Source organism: Pinus tabuliformis, chromosome X (genome assembly GCF_031772625.1).
Source record: "Pinus tabuliformis cultivar Carrire ecotype Pingquan chromosome X, CPIR1, whole genome shotgun sequence".
Classification (NCBI taxonomy): Eukaryota; Viridiplantae; Streptophyta; class Pinopsida; order Pinales; family Pinaceae; genus Pinus; species Pinus tabuliformis.
In genome coordinates, this window is record NC_142308.1 from 283811427 (window position 1) to 283834213 (window position 22787).

At 34.1% G+C, this 22787-nt stretch overlaps 3 pseudogenes; 1 reads left to right on the plus strand and 2 right to left on the minus strand.

The window, feature by feature from the left end:
• The window catches only part of LOC149139505 (lysine histidine transporter-like 8), a 157976-nt pseudogene extending 143216 nt beyond the window's left edge, over positions 1 to 14760 (plus strand).
• Positions 14761 to 16234: 1474 nt separating this feature from the next.
• Positions 16235 to 17754, minus strand: LOC149139506 (protein CLMP1 pseudogene; annotated as a pseudogene).
• A 198-nt stretch (positions 17755 to 17952) lies between these two features.
• LOC149139507 (protein CLMP1 pseudogene) lies at positions 17953 to 18602 on the minus strand (annotated as a pseudogene).
• Between the last annotated feature and the right edge of the window lie 4185 nt (positions 18603 to 22787).

The window sequence follows — 22787 nt, forward strand, 5'->3', positions numbered from 1 at the left end:
ACTTTGCTTATGACAACATAAACTATGCAAGTGACTAGGAAAAGACTCCATTTTCTCAAGATGAAAACATAGGGTCTTACAACCCCATTCACACAACAATTTGAATATATTTAACCTAAATAAGGATACATACCATACTTCTTCCAAATTTGACATATGACTTTTAAAAACCTAGCACTTTATTTTAACTATTAAATCCACTTACTATATATTATATTTTGTTTGCACCCACTTAATATACAAGAACACTTAAATGTTTTCAATGCAACCAAGTTAAGAACACTTGTTTCCTTCCCACATCTCAAACTCTACCTTCATAAAATTTAAAAACAAAATTATTGCATAGAAACCATAACCTTAAAATTAAATTTTTATTATGATGATATATGCCAACCATAATTGTTTTTAAAGACCACTAAAATCTTATAAAATCCCATTAGTTTCTCAAATACAACTATAATATGATGTAAGTGAAAATAAAATATTGAATATTGTTTTTGACCATGAATATTTAAAATATTGTATATTGGTTTTTTACCACCCCTAAGAACTTATAAGATCCCATTAGTGTCACAAATACAACCCATTATTTTCTGAAATACAACTATAATACGATGTAAGTGAAAATAAATTATTGAATATTGTTTTTCACCACGAAAATTTAAAATATTGTATATTTTTTTTTACCACGAAAATTTTAACATTTTGAAAAAATTAAGTTTTGATTTTGTTTACAAAATCCCTCCAACCAGAATTCTGTATCTATTTTATTTTCGTAGCGTGGGAGAAAAACCAAGATTTTAGGGAACAACCAGATGATTCTCCATTCTGGTTGGAAAGGTCACAAACGAATGAAGAAAGGGGCGAGGGGCGGGGAGGGCTTTGGTTTTACCATAGTATACCTGATATTGAATGCCAACATTACATCTTCAGTCCATTAACGGTGCTATGTTCCATTTTTAACTTCAATGCATTTTAGCCCCACATTTAGTGTTACACATATAGATGAGTACATGCACCTCCGAATCCACTATTTTTATGTAGCCATGGTTCAAAATCCACATTTTTTATGACCAGGAGCGTAAAAACCAAATAAGGGGATTACCATGGAAAATTTTAGGGGCGAATGTTCGCCCTTTGGGGGAATTAAGGGGTTTTAAATTTTTAGTGGGCGAATATTTTGTATCATAGTACATTTTTACAAATCACCTCAAATAGCCCACCTTATTTTAAGGGAGAGGGTAAAAAAGGTGAATTTAGCCCTTGAAATTAGGAGTTACAACCTTCCATTCGCCCTAATTTTCAAGAATAGGTTTTATTTAAGTGAATCCTATGGGCCAAATACCATATTTATAAAAGGGATATGGTAAAGTAATCAAAACATAAATACATGAGAGGTATGGTGAATAAATAAAACATTTTTTATATTTACTCAATAAGTCACCTTATATACATGCAAGGGTGTAAACAAATAAAAATATAAGTAAAGTGGAGGTATGGTAAACAAATAAAAATATAAATAAACTAGAGGTATGGTAAACAAATAAAACATTTTTTTATATTTACTCCAACCCCAATATTAGTATTAATAAAAATAAAAATGGCACATGGTATTGACCCATGGTATTCACCCAAATGGCACATGGTATTGACCCACAGTATTCACCTAGAATGTAGCCTATTTAAATGGGGGAATTAAACCATCATAGATCCATCTTTACTCTTGATCTACTAACCCCCAAGAGGTATCAAATATCGTGATATGGAAACTAGCATAGAGTGAAAAAATATTTGATCCCTCTCAGGGCTTGGTGGATCAAGAGTAAAAATGGATGTTGTAATTTAATGTATGTTAAACATTTGAGCTTGGTTAAAATAAAAATCAACTATTAATTTTATTAATTTTAATAAATTACTAATAGTACTTTTTAAGCTCCATGTTTATGATAACTCATGGTATTGACCCATGGTAATACCATGGTATTCATGTGAGCATAGACTATTTAAAGGGGAAATTCTATCATCTTAATTCTGGGTCACCAAGTGCTCAGAGGGATAAGTAGATTTCATCCCGCTAAGAGTGTTAGATGTGGAGTTAAGATGGATATAGGTTGGTTTTTATGGTAATGAAGATATTAAATAGACTTAGGAAATTATAGTTTAAAAACATCTTAAGGTGAATGGTTAAAGCATAGACATTGGAAAAGTATATTTGTATACTTCTATTTTAAACTGAAACAAATCCAGGGCTAAAAGGAATGTATTGATTGCACTAGTCATCCTTCTATAACTTTCCAACATAGGTTGGAGTAAACAGATTGTAATTTGGGTAATTTTTCTAACTACAAACAGGAACATACTTGTGTATTGGCAGGGTGGTTACGTGGTCCCTAGAAGTGATGAATTTGAATTTTTCTCGGTTTTATATATAATATTAGGTTATTTCTCATGCTTCCTGTGAATGAAACGGGTGAATTTTATCCTACACCCACAGGTTATCGATATGTAATTTCGGTGATTCTGATTTCAAAAGATATTTTAAAGAAATGCAATGATTTCATTTGTGTATTCAATAAACGCAATATTCTAATGGAATTCTGCATTTGTTGTTTACCTATACAGATTCCGTGGAGAAGTATTAGCGGTGTGACATCAATTGTCCTCAAGCAGAGGCTTTAGTTTTATTCTTTTCTGGAAGCAAATACTTTCTTCCAACATTTTTGAGTTCCATGAAAAATTTGAAAGTCCTAATAGTATTCAATTATGGGTTCAAGAGAGACATAGTAGTCAATTATGGGTTAAAGAGATCCACACTAAATGATCTGTCAACCTTATCTTCACTTAGTTTAAGACTATTCACTTGGAGAGGCTGCATGTGCCCCCACTTCAAGAGCATAGTAAAGTCATGTAGAACTTAGAGAAGCTATCTTTAGGCTTTTAGTGAAGATTGGAAAAATGTCTGGGTTCAATAACACCTAGTCGATCATTAAGCTTCCAATAATGCTAGATTTTAACCTAGAGCACTTTTGTGATTTGGAGGAGATGCCCCCTCGTATTTGTGGCACATGTTCAGTTGCGAATTGGACTATTACTAATTGTCATTTCCTTCCAAAGTTACCTAATGACATGGGGAACCTCAACTCTTTAAGAATGTTAAGGAAGGAAAGAAAGTACATTATGTTAAGTTCGCTTATGCTTTTCAAGTTTTTCTTGGATATCTACAACGTTTCAGGTAGGAAAGTACATTCTGTTAATGAAAATTTGTCTTTATAGAAAGGCCCAATTTCAAATTCTAATGCTTTCAAAAAACATTGTATAATTGTAATGTTTCTAAAAGGAAAGCATATTTTTTCAATTTAAGTATCATGATCTCATATTCCAACTTATTTTTCAGTAACCCATTAGGCTTTGTAGCTTTGAATAAACCCATGTCTTTTGATAAGATCCTCTTCCAAATTAGAACGCAGTTTCCTTTTGGCAATAACCACATACAATGTCTTGATTTTTTTGCTTGAAAATAGAGGTTATGCTTTACTATTTCACAGAATTTCTTACAATCTTTCCATAAGTATTGATTTGTAATCTCAGTCACTTAGGGATGACAGTAATGACAAAGGTAATATTCCATGGTTTGAAGTTCCCCTCTTACTAAATATTTAAATATATCACCACAATTTAACTGTTAGTTAAAGGAATTATATTTGATTTGTAAACAATTCATTGCTTGATTTATAGATTATGATTTTTTCCCTTTTTTATTTTTTCTCAGATTTGGTATGAGATATCTTCCAAGGTTTGGGTTCCCTAGTTTCCCCACCATAGCTACGAGGTTCATATGCTATCATTAAATATTCCTGAAACGTTACAACTTTTCCAGTAAGTGTGCTTTGAAACATTGTTGTTGCTTTTCCATGGTGTTAATGCAAATAAGCACTGCAACTAGTGCCATTATTTAGATTAAGTGCCGAAATCTAGGTGGTCCTGTAATGATGGAGTGATTTTTTTCTAGCTACTAAGGCCATATGCATTTTTATCTCTTATGTTGTCCTGAGATATTCAAATTCAGAATAAGAATTGAGGTCTCGTTTCCACTGTAGATTGGAGTCAGTTTCTTGAACATAATATATAGTAGATTATATTTTACTAATCAACTATGGATGTGATCTCTCGTAGGAAAGGAAATTCAAAGTGACTTTGATTTCACATGATTTGTCAAAACATCCACACAGGCAAGGAGATTCAAAGTGACACTGATTTCACACTGATTTGTCAAAATGGGGGCAAGAGAAAAGGAAACTTTGTATTCAACAATGCTCTTAATTTCATATGTACATGCACAAACATATTAATAGAAAATATTGAAGGTTTGCCTAAGTAATATTTTCCATTCCACTACATTCTTTACAGCTTGTAAATAAATAACTCGGAACAATTCATTACACTACTTGTTATTCTTTATTAATCAGTGGTTAAGATTTTGATATTGAACTGGCTAAGATTTTTCTTCCTTCTATGAAATTGTGTGTTCTATAATGCTTCTTTTCCATTAACTATGTATAGCTTATAAAGTGTGTCTAATGGAGTAGGAAGATTGGAAAGTCTTGTGATCCTTGAACTATGTTATAAGGCAGAAACCCAATGGGGCAAGGTAAGTGCATCCCCACAAAGGGGTCACAAATACCAAAGTTGGTATTGGCTAGTGCCTTGAGCTAGAAAATTTCCTTTACCCTTGTATTAACAGTGAATCTGGAGAGGATTTTAATATTATCTTTATAAGATTTATATCAGTTAAGGTTGATGAATAAATTCATGAGACGTGAGCTAGGATGTCCTTGCAAGGTGGTTGTTGATTATTGGAAGCTATGATGGCCATTATGTCAGGCCAGGTGGTTGCACTCCCTTGATCGTGAGCACGATTTTGATCAAGATGGAAGACTTCATAGTCTAGATTGATTGTTTAGCAGTGATAGTTAGTGGGATCATTCACAAAAGCTTCTATTTCACTAATCCTTTTTATAGAGTTGTCATATTCAATTTCCAAAGGTTTTAATTACACTATAGAGTTGAGTTCCGAGAGAGTTGTGATTCACAGTGTTAAGTATAGCAGCTATGACACTTGAATGAAGACAAGCATAGTAGAGGTATCAGACTCTGTTATAAGCTTACCTGCATATTATAAGGGACTTGGTTGGATTTTTCATAATTTTATAAACAAGTTCCATGTCGTGGAAATTTGAAAAAAAAATAGTGATATTACCACCATGTGGCTCTTGTCATATATGGTTTTATACTTTTTCAAAAAATTCTCTAAGAGTTCACAATGCTAAGATTCACTAGAACTTTACAAAGTTTTATTATTTAGTGAAAGACTCGCCAAGATCTTACAAGATTTTATAACTGAGTAAAATATTCGCCATCCCTGGTGAGAGATTCACCAAATATATATATATATATATATATATATATATATATATATATATATATATATATATATATATATATATATATATATATATATATATACACATATTATATTATTGATAAAATCGCCTTCCATTTTTCCTATATACCATGGACATTCGCCCATTTATTATACATATAAATTTAGGGGGGTTCTTAAAATTTTCCCTGGGGATTACATGATCAAAACGAAAACATTGCGGTTGTTAGGGCTATTACGAGAAGCCTCCACACCCTACATGGACCTAAGGGAATGGACACGATGATCGGGAGCCTTGACCATTGAGAAACAGATGTTAAAAAATTAAGAAGCAAGATGGATTTATGTTAAACATTTGAACTTTGGAGGGTTATCGTTTGGAGGAAAAGCTAAGGCACAAGCCTACAAAAACATGTACATGAAACATCACACAGCCTATGGTTTCTGGATATTTGAGGGTTTTTACTATTAAATTGTTTTGCTAAAACCTGTTTTCACAGATTTTGTACAACAATAGTTTCTGCGACCTTTTAAATGAGGCAGAATTGAGGGATTCTATATCATCGTAAGTGTAACTTTAGGAATTCTATCACACTTCGTCATATTCAAAAATTCAATTATCAAAGAGTTTCTTCAATGGTTTCTACCTTCGACACCATTAGTACTACCACAAGTACTCACAATCCCAACAAATCCTTCCAGGTATGCATTTATTTTTCCGGTATTTTCTTCCTTTAAATATGGAGTATGTCACAACCTCCAGAAACATGCCTAATGTACAATTCTGTGGTTTTGAGCCTATTATTGACTATCCCTTTTACTTTCAAATTTTGCACCATGTTTCAGTGCAGTTGACTTAGGATGGATTCACTTTCTTAAGGTCAATTGGTCCATGCCAATAAATAATTTACAACACAATACTTTAATCAAGATCACAATTTGGTTGTAAGTCCTTCAAAGATGTTTTTCGAGAGATAATTTACTCACATTTGAAGTAATATATAATTTCTCAATTATCTCTTGGTAGGTGTTTGGAAAAAAGTTGTCTTTATGCTCCCATTTGGTTGATATAGAATTATACAAATGGAACTTTATCGAGGAAGGGGGCTTTGTTTCTGACCTACACAAAACATTGTCTCTTCCTGGTACATATGAAAGTATAGCACAATAATTGGTTGTGTTAACATGCTTTTAAAAACAATTGAACTCATGTAGAATCAAGTGGACTTGAATGACCATTTCATTAAAAACCACAACATGAAGGTGGGTTTGAATTTTTAATATACACACATGGCCCTAATACCGAGTTGCCATGATTTTGATCCTTACCTCAAGGTGCCTTAAGGCTACCCTAAGGTGTTGGGTAAAGCTCTTGGGAATGGAACCTAGGTAGTTGTTGTCAATCTCCCACTCCATAGCCCTTAAGGGGAAAATTCGTTGGGCTAGGGTATGTAATATGAAATATGTGCTCTAAGTTTAACTCCTACCTCCATGTGCCTTCATTATTTTCTGGTAAAGAATTTGGGAATGAAATTTTGGCCAATGGTGTTGAGCTCTTTGCTTTCCAAGCTTCAAGGAGAAGTTAGAATTAAGGAGTGGGCTTGGGCTTGTAACATTGCACTTGGTATTCATCTCCAAGTGCCAGAAGTTCAAAAACTACCTCCAAGATCCCCTACAAATTGTTGGTAAAGCCCTTGGGAATGGAAACTTGGCCAATGGTTTAGAATCACTATTTCCTAGGCCTTAAGGAGAACATGGGTTTAGTTTGGTTTTTAAAATGAGCACTAAATATTCATCTTTGGGAGCCACAAGTCCAACCCCTACCTCCATGTGCGCCATGGCTATTTTAGGGTGCCTAGAAAGGGCCATCAACCTCAATCCCATTAAGTTTCTTCACATCCATATTTTATATAGCAACCAATTTCATTATGTTCATGTAGATTTATTATAGGTAAGCATGAGAAAATGTCTATGATCTCCTAAAGTATAGACATTGTATTTCTCTTTGTTGTTATATATGGGTATTTTCTACATGGGTCATATTATACTATTTTACTGGTATTCTATTGCATAATAGTGTTACATCATCTTCATGAATCAAGTAACATAGTAAGATGATTATCTTCACAAATTATTTGTTTTTCAAACCGTACAGCCCCCAAATGATAGTATCTCAAGCATCTCTTTCAGTCACTATTTGGTGGCCACTTCTTGGGATAATTAAGTTTGTTCTCAACTATCTCCATTTACCATTTACTAAAATGAGGCTAAGTTATTACAAATGTAATGATAAATTGAGGGACCAATAACAAGATCAAATTTATATTTACCTCATGAATATTTTAGGCTGTGTGACTATGGGGTCTTGGATAGATGGTAAATAAGTGGTGTTTCACAATCCTCAACAAGGTTGAAATCCCCTAGGGACACATTTTTCTCTTCCAGGGCCATCTTACATGTGAAATTGAGTTGTCTTAAGTGGTTGGTTCTTTGTTCAAGTCTTAGTTGACTTTGGACAAAAAAATAATCCTTAGACATGACTTCTAAGCTGAAGAGATATTTTTTGAGTTATGTAACACAATTACATTGCATTGTGATATTCTCATATTGGGAAAGGGAATGTTTGTTGCATAGTGATAATGGGAAGTATCTTGCTAAAATAATTTATTTGACAAACATTCTATCTTGCTTTGGTGATGTGGCTATCATAAGTTCACCTACAAACTAAAATAAGATTTTATATGAAATGAATTAGGCCCTTTATATTGGATATTAGTGGCCCTTAGGAAATATTTTCGGCAAATGGACCAAGATGTGGGTAATATTGGATATCCAACCTTTCTTCACAAACCCAAATGATATTATATTTGTTAAGCCATTTTAAAATTTGGCCCTTTTAAATATTACAATCCCCCCTTCTATTGAAATTGAACAAAACTCACACTAATTTAGGAAAATACCTTATTGACGTGGAAACATTCTTTTTGAAATGCTGGAGTATGGCTACACCACCCTTTTCTTCATTTATTCTAAATCATGTGACTCCAAGGATTTTCTTCATGTTAAAATTGAGTTTAACTTCTCAGAAACTTAGGATATGTAAAGAGTTATTGTCTGTTGAGTCATTTTGACCATTAGTCAAGATTGTTGTAAGTTGCTAACCTTGTACATATATGATTTGTTCACACTTATGCCTTTGTTCCCTTTATGGAAGACACAGATGTTGAGTGGGTTATTAAATTATTTTCGATGTTTCAAAGATAGTGTATGAAAATAAATCAACAAGGATTTGAAAAGTAAGTCAGGAAAAAAGGGGCAAAAATGGCAAAATTTGCAAAAACTAAGAAATTATGTTTTTCTGAATCACCAATTTGGATAACACTAGTTATTATCAAGGCTTATTTTTTGTCATTTAGGGTAAAAATCCTTTGACATGTCATAATTTCATGTATATGCTAAAAATTTACCTCTATGAGAGAAAAATAGATTTTCTCCTCTCAGTAAGAGTGGAGGATGAATTCTTCACCATCACATATAGATTATTTTGTTTATTTGATGTCTCTGATGCCTACTTTTAAAAATCGATCTATTTGAACCAAAAATTAGTTAAATTGGTCGCATTAGCTCCTTGAGATATCAAACTAGCCTAACAAATTTGGTTAGTTGGTTGGTCAGGAGTGATAGGGTACCAAATCGACCAGTTCCTTCGATTTGGTACTTGACCGAAAAGGCACATGGTTGGGCATGTTGATGGGACTCCCAGGTGCTTTTTGGAGGTTCTTTTTAGCAAACCATGGTAGGTTCCCTTCTTAATATGCCCCCTTAAGCATATTAGAGAATTCCTAAGCTCTTATTTTCCTCACACATTTGATTTCTAGTTTTCTGTGCATATGAGAGCTTGGATGGTTTTGCACCAACATTGAGTTTTGGAGCAACAAAAACAACTTTGGAGGTTCATTGTCATCTTGGAGCTAGTTTGGAGTTGTCTAGTGGAATTTGGGGTGTTGATCCCAATGCAGATCTAGTAGTTGAACAAAGAGTTGAAGGAAGTGAACCAATAAGGCCAAGCATGGGACATGGTAACTGGTGAGAGGAGAAATAGTCGTGCAACTTGATGAACTTGTGCTTCTAGTTTTGCTAGGCATAGTGTTGTTTCTCATGTTACTACTAGTACTCCTATTGAGGATGCAGAGGAGTTTAAGGAGTATCTGAGGAAATGCACTCCAAACCTTAGTGTCTTGCACAAATATTTTCCATTCTCATTTTTCAGTTTTTATCAAATTGAGAAAAATGAAGTTTGTTAGGAGAAATTTCTATCGAAAAAGTGGCTATGGTTGGAATACCCTTTATATAATTGAAATGAATTACTAGTTTTCATGTCACCTAGAAAATGCATCCACTTCTTACTAGTGCAGAGTAATTAGGGTTAATTTATTTCCAGCAAATGTGATTACAACTTGTTGAGTATAATTCAGGGAGGTAGGCAGAGATACCGAATTTGGATGGAGGAGAGGAGGAGGCTATGACCTTTCAAGCTTCGGAAGAACATATATTCGATGGAGTCCATATCTTCTCTTTGGAATTGGTAGTGTTTTTTCTCTGTACTACTATTTCTCCTGCTACTCGACCTAAATTTTGCAGCAATGGATCTGGACATTAAAGGTTCTTGTTATTTTCCTTTTCCTAGTTTTTCCACTTCATGCACCTCATGTCATGGAACAATTGGGAATGGTTGTTGGTCAACCTAATCACACGATAATTATAGCTATTTGTTTTTCTTTTTGTTTTCTAGTAAACGAGTGTCGAACAAGGGTTTGCAACAATTGTGTCGAATGAGGTTTTGATGAGTAGATGGTGACCTGTTTCGAATTGGAGATGACATCAGAGGAAAACCACGTGATGAAAGTATCCACCTTAAGGAATACGAAGTCTCAAAAAATTGGAATGGCTATTCAGGTCAATTTTTTCGGGCAATTTTCGAATGGTATGTTGCATACCACACACCACTCACCACACAAAAAAAACATCCTCCTTTATGGTACCCATCAATATTAACAAATTCTTTAGCACGCAACATCACAATTCCAAAAATCAAACAAATCTTCCTATAGACTAATCTAATAACTTGTTCACACCAGCCTGAATGTTAAACAAACACCAAATTGTGATATTTTTTGAACTCTAGCCCTAGCAGGCCCAAATTTTGGCCCTAGTCATAACACTTGTTTTATTTTATCCATGACCTTAGATTGCCTCATTCTGTAAACTCAATTTATGCATATATGTACACATTCTCTAAATCTATGTTTTAAATTTCCTCTCTAACTTTTTTTTTTCTCAAATTTGGTCACAGATTGCAAAGGGTATCCCTTCCTCCCTCTTTCTGTTACACACCCCACAAGCACAAACATAAACACTCATGATTGAATAAAAAAATATATCATAAGACCAACATTGATCATGAAAAACCAAATGAATCATGTGAAAAACAAGTGAAATTGGTTAGTTATCATGTTTGTTTGTATGAGTACAACTAGAACATGGATAAGTCTTAAAACATAAGGAAACTAGAGAACCCCATGTAGGGGTTAAATTTGATGCTCGTTTACATGTTTTTTATTTTTTTAGCCGTCAAATATAGTCTGTTTTAAAATAAACCAGTCATTGGTAACTTTCAAATAACTTTGGAAAGTGTCATAATGACAGGCTTATAGAAAAATCAGTAGTTTGAAATTATTTATATATATATATATATATATATATATATATATATATATATATATATATATATATATAGATATATATATATATATATTTGTTCAGGAGTAGTGACCACCATTATTCTACTTCCAAAATCAATAAATGAATTCAAGGTTGGTCACTCCCTTTGGTGTTTCGTACCCGCCATTTCAGAGATCCTAACAAATCAATTTAAAAACATGCAGTCATGATATGCCCTCACCTCCAAGAAAAAGGATGCCATTTCTTTTTCTCCATGGAGACCATAGGTGTCTAGGCTCACATGATATCCATAGCAGGACAATACAACCATATAGAATTCATAATAATCTAGGCCTTTGGACTTACACATTTGTCACACCTGGAATGCACAGTAGGAGATCATACTATCATTACCATTTGACTGCATGCAAATATCTATAAGATATACCATAACAAAACAATTACAACAACCATGGGGTTCCAACTTCCAAGTATAAGATATGGTAATGGGATAATATTTTGGGGTTGATGGGTGTATGCATTGTTTTTAGAATTTGTATAGATTTGTCATTGTTTTGAGTGCATTACTATTGATGGAAATGTATTGTGTTGTAGTACTCAATGACAATGGAGCTACCCATGGGAAGTAGAAAGAGGAGAATATCATGAAAAAATATGTATGGTGAGGTGAGGAGAGGAATGTACGTAGTATGTTTTTGTATACTCAATTAGTTGTCCGCATGGATATGATGATTACTAGGGGGTGGTTCCATTGTTATGGGAATGGGAACAGAGCACATAAAATTTAAGGAAGAAGAAAATTCATCTAAGGATTCCATGAGGAGCTTCAGGTTACAAGTGCCTTCTCAGACTATCGAGGAATCATAGGGAGAACGAGAACTAGTCCCAATACCACCGACACCCATGGGTGCCACACCCCCTTTCACCCTTGGTTCTTATTCTCCCCACTACCGTATTTCTACCAATTCTCCTTCTCATTTTCTTACCCCTAGGAAGATATCCCCCAAATCTTCTCATAGACCTGCCACCACTTGCCTTCCTTCGTCCTTAATGTCTCCTTCTATGCTCAGGTCCCCTCATCTCAATGCTCCCAAGACTCCAATAACACCATGGACTTCTTCCCTTATCTTTCCTAAGCTTCTGAGCCAAATTGGGACTCCCAAGAGAATGGTTTTGACCAATATGAAGGCCTATCTGGAGGAGGTTGTGCATTTCACCAAGTTCAACCCTCAAGATGTGTGCCTCCCCATCATAGACTCTAGCAATGGGAACACTTACTTTGTAGAATTTCATAATCTCAATGTAGGGATTGGGTTTCAGGCCTTGATTCTGCCAATGGATTTTACCTTCTTGGGATGGTATGCAGGATGTTCTTGATTTCTCTATTTTTTTGCTTTCATGTTTCAATGTTTTTTTTACAAAAATTATTTTTAGGTCCATCAAAATATGATCTAATGTCATATCATATGGATGTATTTTGTAAAATAGTTTGGAGTTATTTTAGATTCATATTGACCCTAATCTATTCTACTTAAGAAATGACCAAATTCCTTAGGTTAGCAAGCTCAAGGTTTTTACACCCACTTGGTGTGATTAAATCATATTGATACTGCGATATCCACCTAGGTTGTAGAATGTGCCTATGTAGAATGTGTTAGTTCAAAGGAATGTAATGGATAAATACATGGGTTTCCTCTGTAGAATGTGTCTCAGTCCAATGGAGTGCAATGGATAAAAATGTGGGTTGTTGTGAGTTTGTTTCTTCTGCAACCATTGTTTTCATTTGCATTTTCTTTTTTCTTTGATATTTGTATTGTGACATTCGTTGATAATTTTACTATGACTTAGAACTAATTTCTATTAGTTTTACATTTAAATATATCTATCTAAACTCCATAATTCTAGATCTGTTCAAATAAATATTGTATTTTTAAAAATAACAATTTTTATGTTTTCTCAACCACTTGATGGAGTTAAGTAGTCATTTAAGCTATTGGGATTCAAAATCATTGATATTACTACCTCTGCCTTGGCTTTAGAATGCTCCTTTAGCAGTTATGAATATAGAAGTGTGTTGGTGTGGGTTTATTCCTTCTACAACATTGTTGTCATTTGTACTTTGTTTCCCAAATTCCAGATCTATTCAAATAAATATTAAATTCCTAAAAGTGACAAATTTTATGTTTTGAATTCTTAAAGATAACAATTTTTATGTTTTTTCCACACAATTGATGGGGTTAAATAGTCCTTTAACCTGCTAGGATTCAAAATCGCTGATATTACTACCTCTACCTTGGTTTTAGAATGTGCCTCTTAGCGCCATGAATACAAAAGTGTGTTGTTGTGGTTTTATTTCTTCTACAACTTTGTTGTGATTTGTAATTTCTTGTCATGAATATAAAAAGGAGTTGGGGAATAATCTGTCTGACCAAATCATACATGTGGAAGCTCTACATTTTGTGGGTTCTTATCATGCTTCAGGAAGAGCTTCCCGGGAAATGGTACAACAAATATGTGGAGCTTGCACAAGTTTCATTTGGTAAGAAACATAGATACCTTATGCAATTGCAATCTTGATATCTAGCTTTCTTTATTACTAATCTTAAGCTACATGTCTGTTTCAGTTAGATATCAAAATTTGGATTTCTATCTCTAATGCCGAGTCCATCCAATCTTCTGTTTTAGGTATAAACATCTGAGTTTAGATATATTTCTTATAAACATAATACATTCAAGTATATATTAATGTTGGATATAATAATCCTATATGGAAGGAATGTATCCATGCCAATTTGTCTTTAAACATTGAAAGGGAGAGGCTTGGTGTATGGTTGACTCTGTTTCCAACTGTTTATCTATCAGTCGAGATGGAAACTGCCCTGATATTGATTGGTGGGGAGACAATGAAGTTGTTTTTTCAAATAGTTTGTGGCCCAACTTATGGATCCAATCCACTTACTACCGTGGAATTATATTTGGTTTTTGTTTCAGCTTACTACAGTGGAATGCTATTTCGTTTTCATATCCCTTTGAATTATTTTGTCCTAGCTACCTAATCTTAACTACATTTCAAGATTGTACGTTATAGGTGTTATAATTGCAATTACCTAATACACTATGGTCTGGGGTTTGTCCACAAAAAAACCTAAACACTTGGGCATATCTTGTAAAAACCTAAAGTCCAAGATGGATACTACAACAACAAAATTATTCGTTTGACTTCAAGGGTCACAATCTTTCTCTGGAAATACAAGTATTGTGCTTTTGTAGCAACATAGACTTGTGTTTCCTTATGATTTCTTATCTTCATATATATTGTATAGAGAGGGTTACATGTTGATAGCTTACCTTATCAATGATCTTTCTTTCGTATGAGATTGAATAGGAATTTCTATCTGAACATGCAGGCTAGTATGCCATCTAGTCTCAATCGTCCTGCCTCTATACAAATGTGGGGAGGAGCAAAGGTTGCTTATTTACTTGTGGCCATGTGGGTGTTCCCTATTGCAATTGGAGGTTATTGGGCTTATGGATATTTTGTAAGTATCGATCACTTTCCTTCTCGAACTTTCATTTGAGTAAAATCATAAATTCTCTGACTTTCTAGATATTATTGATCTATTTCATGGCAGTAAATCTCATGCTGCTAATTTATTTTTTCACAGTTTGTTATGCCAAGTTTCCAAAAATATATTTTCCTTTGGTGCCATAGGAACCTGCATCATTCAGATTTTGTTGTTAATTGGTTGGTCTCATAATATTCTCGTTCATATCATTGTTCATAAACAACAAAATCTTTCACCATTATGAAGTATCATGACCTTACTTTAACTAGTATCATTTTGGAATTATACATGTGTTACTTAATGGATCCTAATTTATAGCAATATTATGTAGTTTTCACTTCTTGTGAGATAAACATAAAAAATAAAACCATATTCAAGAAAATCATGTTTGAAGTTGTTTCCTTGGTAATTGAGGAATTTGGTTCACTTATCCTAGGTGCAGTTTAGGTTGAGGCTTCTTGCATTGATGTTGTGGTCAATAGTTGATGAATACATCTGCTTTATCAAACTAGACACATAAGATTCCTATGATCCAACACCATTCTATGTGCAGATCCTCTTATTGACAATGTTACTTCTCTAGTTTTGTTGGGCATATTATTGTCATAGGCCTCTCTTTCATGTGAAAAATAATTTTTTCTACTGTAAGAGTGTCCTAAAGAGTTGTATCCCAATGCCTCCCTTATTTTATTTTAGTTGTAACACAATCTTCTTCACTTTTATTAGTGGTTAGGTTGTTCTAATCTTTATGAGTTTTCCATTTAACTTAGACCAGAAAATGTAGGTTGTTCTAATATTTATGAGGTTTTTATTTAACTTAGAATAGATTTGAAGCAGTTTACACCATCCAAATGAATAAAACATGCCCCCGTTGGGTTCATGCTGGATTTCATGTCTTTTATGCCTCATTTCTCTCTTCATTGTAGTTTCACTTCCCTTTCTATCTAGCCTTGCAGATCTATTAGGAGGTTTGAATCTACCAGTCACTTTTGCATACCTTTGTTTTTATGTGGGTTTGCATTAAGAAATTTTTAAAAGAGATAACAAATTTTTAAAATATGGGTGTCTTGGTGTTCTTGATGATTCTTGAGGGGTAAAATTAAATATTACAAGTGATGTAAAGGGAAGTTTAAATATAAAACGATCACAAAAAAATTCAGTGATGGGCAAGGGGCTCGTGAAATTTAATCCTTAACCCAGTGCATTGTGAAAAAACCACATTGAAAGGAGAGTTTACAAGTGTTAGAATATTTGTTGGAAAAATTATTCCAACCCATGATGTCCTATTACATTGCCTTCCACCCTTTGATACTATGTCCTATGCTTGCAGGATTTTATGATCATGATCAACATTATTACAAAACCCTGTAATATGTTTCATTCAGAATGACCTTTTTTACCTATATAAATACTGAAGAATTTGTATTTTTCATTGCTCCTATACCTATCAAAATGGTAGGTCAAAGGAGATGTTCCCTAGAATCTTCTAAACTTTATTGAATAGTCTCCTCTCTATTTCCATCCTTACCTTTGTCTTCGGTCTCTTCTCTGGCAACATCTGCAATTCAAATTGATGTTTTGACATCATTGCATCTTGATTGGTTGCATTAGATGCCTGATTCTTCAGCACAGTTTCAATATCAGTAGAAGAATCTCCAACAAGCTTAAACCTCTCAACAACAATATCCAGGTTCTCTTTCCATGTTGGATCTTCCAACATGAACTCCACTTGTGAGTGTTCAAAAAGGATGTTTCCCCAAAATAGATAGATATGAGATCTCATTACAGTAGCTTGTTATGTTGCTTCGACAGCGGATGCTGCTATTTACTCAGTAGAATCTCCATCAAACCCAGCGAGTTTATTTTTTTCTTTTCAGGATCTCATCATTCTTGGTTACAGATGGATCTTTTAACTCATTTTGGCACTGCTCTTCTATCTTCTCCCACATTTTAGTTGCAAACCGCATCTTCTCCTTTGCACTATTGAAAAACTGGATAGTTTATGAAGGATTCCATGTACCAAGATCAACCTTGCTAGCGAAAGAAAGATACCATCAAAGTTTTTCAATTTGAAAATATTGTTGACCTAGTGCAATAATTCCCTCATAGAAATCAGGTTTTATCCTCAAATCTTCCTCATACTTTTGTCCATCTTGGGAGTATTGATCTTGGACCCAGCCATATGTAGTCTGAAGTTGTGTCCTAACCAGTTCCTTTGAAGGATTTTCATCCATAGGAATCTTCTTCCTAGCTACACACATATGGAGATTGCCCCAATTGAAGAATGACAAAGTTGACACCTCCTGGAACTTGCATGCTTCCATGTCAAAGAGGCATTGGGCTTCTTCACTAGTCACAGTTTCCGCTAATGCCTAAGAGCATAAATCCATTCCTAGCTCATGCAGATCCAAGTGATCAGTTGGACCAATGCCTACATGTGTGCAAAACAACTAAAAAAGTTCAAATAGCCATTCATCAATTTCAACTTCTTTTCCTTCAAGCTCATCCCCATTTTTGTCTTTACAAGTTTCCTCCAAGGATACCTACTTATTAGGTTCTTTGCTCAGGTCTTCTACTATGCTACCGTTGATTCCTCTGATGAAACAGTAGCATTCTCCTCTCCTTTAAGATCCTCTTGTCGAAGTCCATATACTAGAGGTTCCTCCTCTTCTTCAATAAATGGCTTCTGGTCAGGATTCACCTCAACCACATACAACCTCAAAGGATCATTTGAAAAACTTTGATTAGAAATTATTTCTTTGTCATTCAATCCCCCATTTGTAGAGGTGTTTGTGCTTGAGTCCTTGTCCTTTTATGCTCAGCAAGATGAGCTGCAACAACTTCCTTGTATTTTATTAAAACTGCCTTCGACGAGGAGAATTGTTTCCTCACTATTTATCTCAACTCCTTAAATCTACATTTTTTTGGCATTCAACTAAGCCTTATATCCTGGTAAAAAATAAATTTCAATGGCCTCCATTGAATTTCTGCATGTGTTGTCTTCATAAGTTGAGGGGCATGTTTAACCTCGTGACCTTTAGAACCATTAGATTTCTTGGATATTACTCTAGAATATTCCCTAGAAGATTCCAAGACCGAGGTATTTTGTGGTGAAGGAGACCCTTTGGAATAAATTGACAAACAAGGTTCCTGCAAAGGGGTGCCATTGGATTGGTTACTCAAGTTATCACTAGGAAGCCTCCCCTATTTCTTTTTCTTCTTTGCCATAGGTATAGAAGGTAAACAAGGCCCCATATTTCCAACAAGAGTTCCTGAAACTGTTGATGCCTGCACGATTGCAGGAGAAGTGCCTGAATAGGCAGGCACTGTGGGCATCTTTTGCAGGTCTTATTGAGCATCTTGTTTGTTCCCAAAAGCAAGACACAACCTTTTGACAAGTTCGAAGCCATCCTAGTGATTCACATCAACCTCCATAAGGGCCTTCACATCTTGCATGGCTACTTATAGCATGCCCATAGCCTCATATGTGTGTGCCCTTCTAAAACGAGCCTTGCTGAAACAAGGGTGCACTTCAAGAGCAATTGTACATTCATTAAAAAAAAATTCGTACTGAACATGCTTCATCTGCATTAGGAATGTTTCTTGGTTGTTGTGGAAGATGGCATGGTCCGCATGATTCCTACAATAAGATTGAGAGTCTTTTTATATTGTTCCAAAACATCCACATAGTCTATGTTTTGCAATCTCTTGTTTCCTTCCTCTTTGAGCCTGCGTTCCTTTTTGAGGAAGAGCAATGGATCAAGATCCACATTACTTCTAGTGACTACTCCAGATTTCGTAGCAGTAGCAACTGCCCCTGTGCCTTTCTTTTTCCTCCCCCTAGAATTTCCCATGACAGCTTCCTAGCAAAGAGAAAGATATCCCAACCAATAATGTGAACTCGTCTTAGATTATATTTTATCTCTATACTAGATAATGCCTCACAGAGCTTTGTTTCTGTGTGCAATAATTTTTTTTCGGCCGAAGCCAACTAAGCTAAATTCCTTTGAACTTCACAATCTCCCAGGACATGGATCTATACTTTCATTCCATCACTAGATACTTTTATGAACTACTATTTTCTTCACAGAATGGTTTCAAATGGGCATAGATCAAGGTGTATAGTCTTGAAAATGGAGATCATGTCTATACTTGTAACTAGTCTCAACCATCAATTTACTTTCTAACATATCCACTATTGAGTGAAATTAAATCTTGGCGAACTTACAAATCTTAATGCTAATGCGCATTTCATTCTAAATTACAGATACAAACTATACATAAAAGCTACAACTAATCAAGTTTGAATTTTGATCATGACCCATCATAAAATTCAAATGAATCCAAATCTGTTGGACTTGAAAGTCCACTTGAACTAAGATGTAATGCCAGTAGATAATGCATACTGAAATATGATTTTTTCGGAGAAGAGTACCATTCATTTGTATTAAAAGCCTCTACATTTCATTCTAACGGTGAAAACATTATTAGGAATTTTCAACTTATTTCCATGTATAATATTATATTGAAACATGTAAGATCATCTCTTGCAAAATTTACCATGATAAATGCTAAGCATAACGATATTAAGGTCATATCAATATGAAGTGGGATAGGAAGGCTTGTACAATTATGCCAAACAAAGTTTTGAACAAAAGTCAATCCCATGCAATGTCCATTGGCACCCAAAATTTAAACATGTGGAGGTGATCCTCATTAAACTTACAAAAATAGTTCACACAACCAATATTCTAAAATTCTCTCGTGTGGGCTATGGTTGAGTTGTACATCACATTGTATCTTTTTCTTATTTAGTGCACATAATTGGAGTTGCAGACTTTCAAGAGATGGTGAGGTGCTTCGATTCAAAACATCTACTTAGTTAACTCCCAAAAATATGCAAAATGCCTTCAAGACATTCGATATATGTGAAAGGTCTCTCAAACGCGTTCTTTCAACAAATTGGAGAATATGCCAAAAATTGATATTGTCATTCATAGTAGAACGTTCATTGTGATCTAGATTATTGAGCTCTCAATAAGAAGATGTTCCAATTAAAAACTAGAGATAGGAAAAAGTCAAATAGGAGCTTACAAATGAGAGAGGTGATATTTGGAAACATAATTCCTTCCCTTGTTAATTTGATTGTTCCTCAAGAGTCCTGGAATTGCTGCTAAGAGAGCTGAAGCTTTGTACTCTTATATTTATCCTGTAATAATTTTTTATTTCAGTTTCTTTGTTTTTATGTATATAATGTTGATTGACACAAGTGTAGAATCAGTGAAAGGTCAAATTCACACATTATAAACTAAGTCAATTATTGAATATTTAACAATATGAATTTAGAACTATCTGTTGTCAATGAAGTGGTTATTATGAAGAAAATTAATTACAGTAGAGGAGAGGTATATTGTGGATATGTGTAAATGATGCTTATCTTCAGTGTTGAGAAACAAACCATGAGCAAGAACATATTGCATAGGTTTTAGTGTGAACATGTAGGAAATGGTTCGAGACACTTCACTGGTGCCGACCTTGGAAAAGTGGTCATTAATTCCATCTTCTAATTTCACTTGAAAAATTAAAGAAAATTGAAATTCTAATATTTAGAAGATTTAGGGATTTAAATGAAATTTCAAACTGACTCCAAGGATGCAAGTAAACATTGAACGTCCTAATTACACAGCAGTTGAGCCCTATCAAAGGCAACGTGAGGTTTCAACCTAGGTATCCTTTTAATTTATAAGATGCTTTCATAGCTCTAAAATCTATTCGTGTTTCAAGGTATCTACTTTTGTACATTTGTTTGGGAGGTAGATTTGACTAATTTTATCAAATAGAATACATGATTTTGTTCTTGTAAGAATTTCCAATGGTTTGGGTGATGATTTGGATATTTTCTCAAAGCATTTCTTACTACTTGAGTTTGTTTTCACATTTAGTTTTCAAATTCTCTTCTAGATTTTCTAAAATTGTTGTGGTTATACTAATAGTAGGAATGTAGACTAGATTGTTAGAGGAGGGTTTGTCACTATGTATGGTATTGTAACATTTCTATATGGATTTTTCTTGAAAACATTTATCATTTTTATTTTTATAAACGGGTAGGTTGTGCTCAAGGAAATAATATTCCTACTCCTTTTATGAAATTTAACGAAACTCGATTTCCATTAGAGATTCTTCGAGAGGTAATATTGTCTACTTTCTCATGCTTTCAATTGCATCTGAGAAATTTGTAGGTTAATTTTGTCTCTTATCTCCTAAAACTGATTTACATTATTTTTTATCTCGGTTTCTGAAATTATGATTAGCATCTCTGTTTTTATGTGAGAAATATCTCAGTTACTTGTTAACTCGGTTAACAAGTTACAATCCATGATGTGCTTAGTACCAAAATCACTTGTTTTTTTATCAGTTGTACTTGTTATAGGTACGATATTTTCTCTAGAGAGGAGCATATGTTATAGTTTGTACTGCTATACAACAGAAATATTGAGCCTCCTTGCTCTCTTGCTCGACCTTGATCTAGTTGTGGCCTGTTTGCTAGGGATCACTGTCTAAGGTGGATTTCAAGTTGCAGGACGGGTTCATGACTACCAATGTTTTTGGGCTAGCCATATATCTTGTGAAGAATCCCAATTCTTTTGTCACAGGTTTCTTCAACAAGCAATCATTTGCATTGGAAATTCTTCTTCTTTGTTATTGATATATTCAGTTTTGCGATGTTTTTGGATAGACTGATTGATGGGATTCCATTTAGAGTATGTAGGCTAATTTTTGATACAAACTTTCTGATATTGTTTCAACTATTTGATTTTTAAGCTACAAAATGAAGGATACTCCTGCCCCAATCCAATACAGGCATAATCATGGCCTATTTCTATGCAAAATCAAGACATCGTAGCCATTAAAAAACAGGGTCTGGGAAAACATTAAGTTATATTTTACCTGCATTTATTCATATTCGCCACCATTGTAAAAACATTCAAATGGGCCATAGTACTTGTTTTCGCACCAACGTGAGGTTTCAACTCAAATACAAGAGGAAGTGATGCCATTGTGATGTAACCGAAAATGTTGGCAAGATTTTCAGACTGCTAACTTTCAATCATTTATACATATTTACCTTTCTTGACATTCCACTTTGCAATTTGTTCCCTCTAATACACTCAAAATTGGTGTTTTAATATCTATAACAGATATGCTCTTTCACGAATTCCCAATGAAACCATGTTGCCACAATTTTTCTCCTTTTCTATGTTGTCTTTATCTAGAAGATGACCATGTGGGCACATCGTGAAGTCCATGTCCTCATACAAACCAACGTATTCTAGTTTGAACTGAGGAAATGAAATATTAATTTATATTACCTTAGAAATCTTTATATCCAAAGGTAATTCCCATACCATACCCATTCCCAAAAATGAATTATGCCCTCTCCTTCGGAACTCAACACAGCCCTTTCAAAATTCACAAAACATGAGGTTCTAAGTGTTTGAAGACATTTTTTTATTTCAAAATTACAACAACAATTAGAGTTATCAAAACCATTAGTTGAAATTTCCAGTGAGAGCACAAGACACCACACATTTCAGAAAATTAATTTAATATTGGAATTGCAAAATGTCAATGCATTTCTATACATATTTTTCAATGGATCTAAACTGATTCAATTCTTTTTCAAGTTCAACCTCATTCCTGTCACTATATTATATACAAGGTGATTTTCCCTCCAACACACATATATTGGATGATCTTTTTTTCATATCCATTTCTATGATCAACAAGCATGAGAAGAAAAAACTCTTCAATGATCGAACCACAACTTCTCCAACACAAATCATAGGGACATTATACTTCATGACATTCAAGTTCTATACTTAAAACTTTATTGCAAAGATCAAAAATTCACTATCCTCTTTGAGTCCATATTACATTTCCAAAACTCATATGTCTAACTGGAACAGTAGGCAACTTTTGAAGGTTTTCCTCTCGACCTTCTAATATAGAGGTTTATCTTTCTGTATGCTAGTATTTTA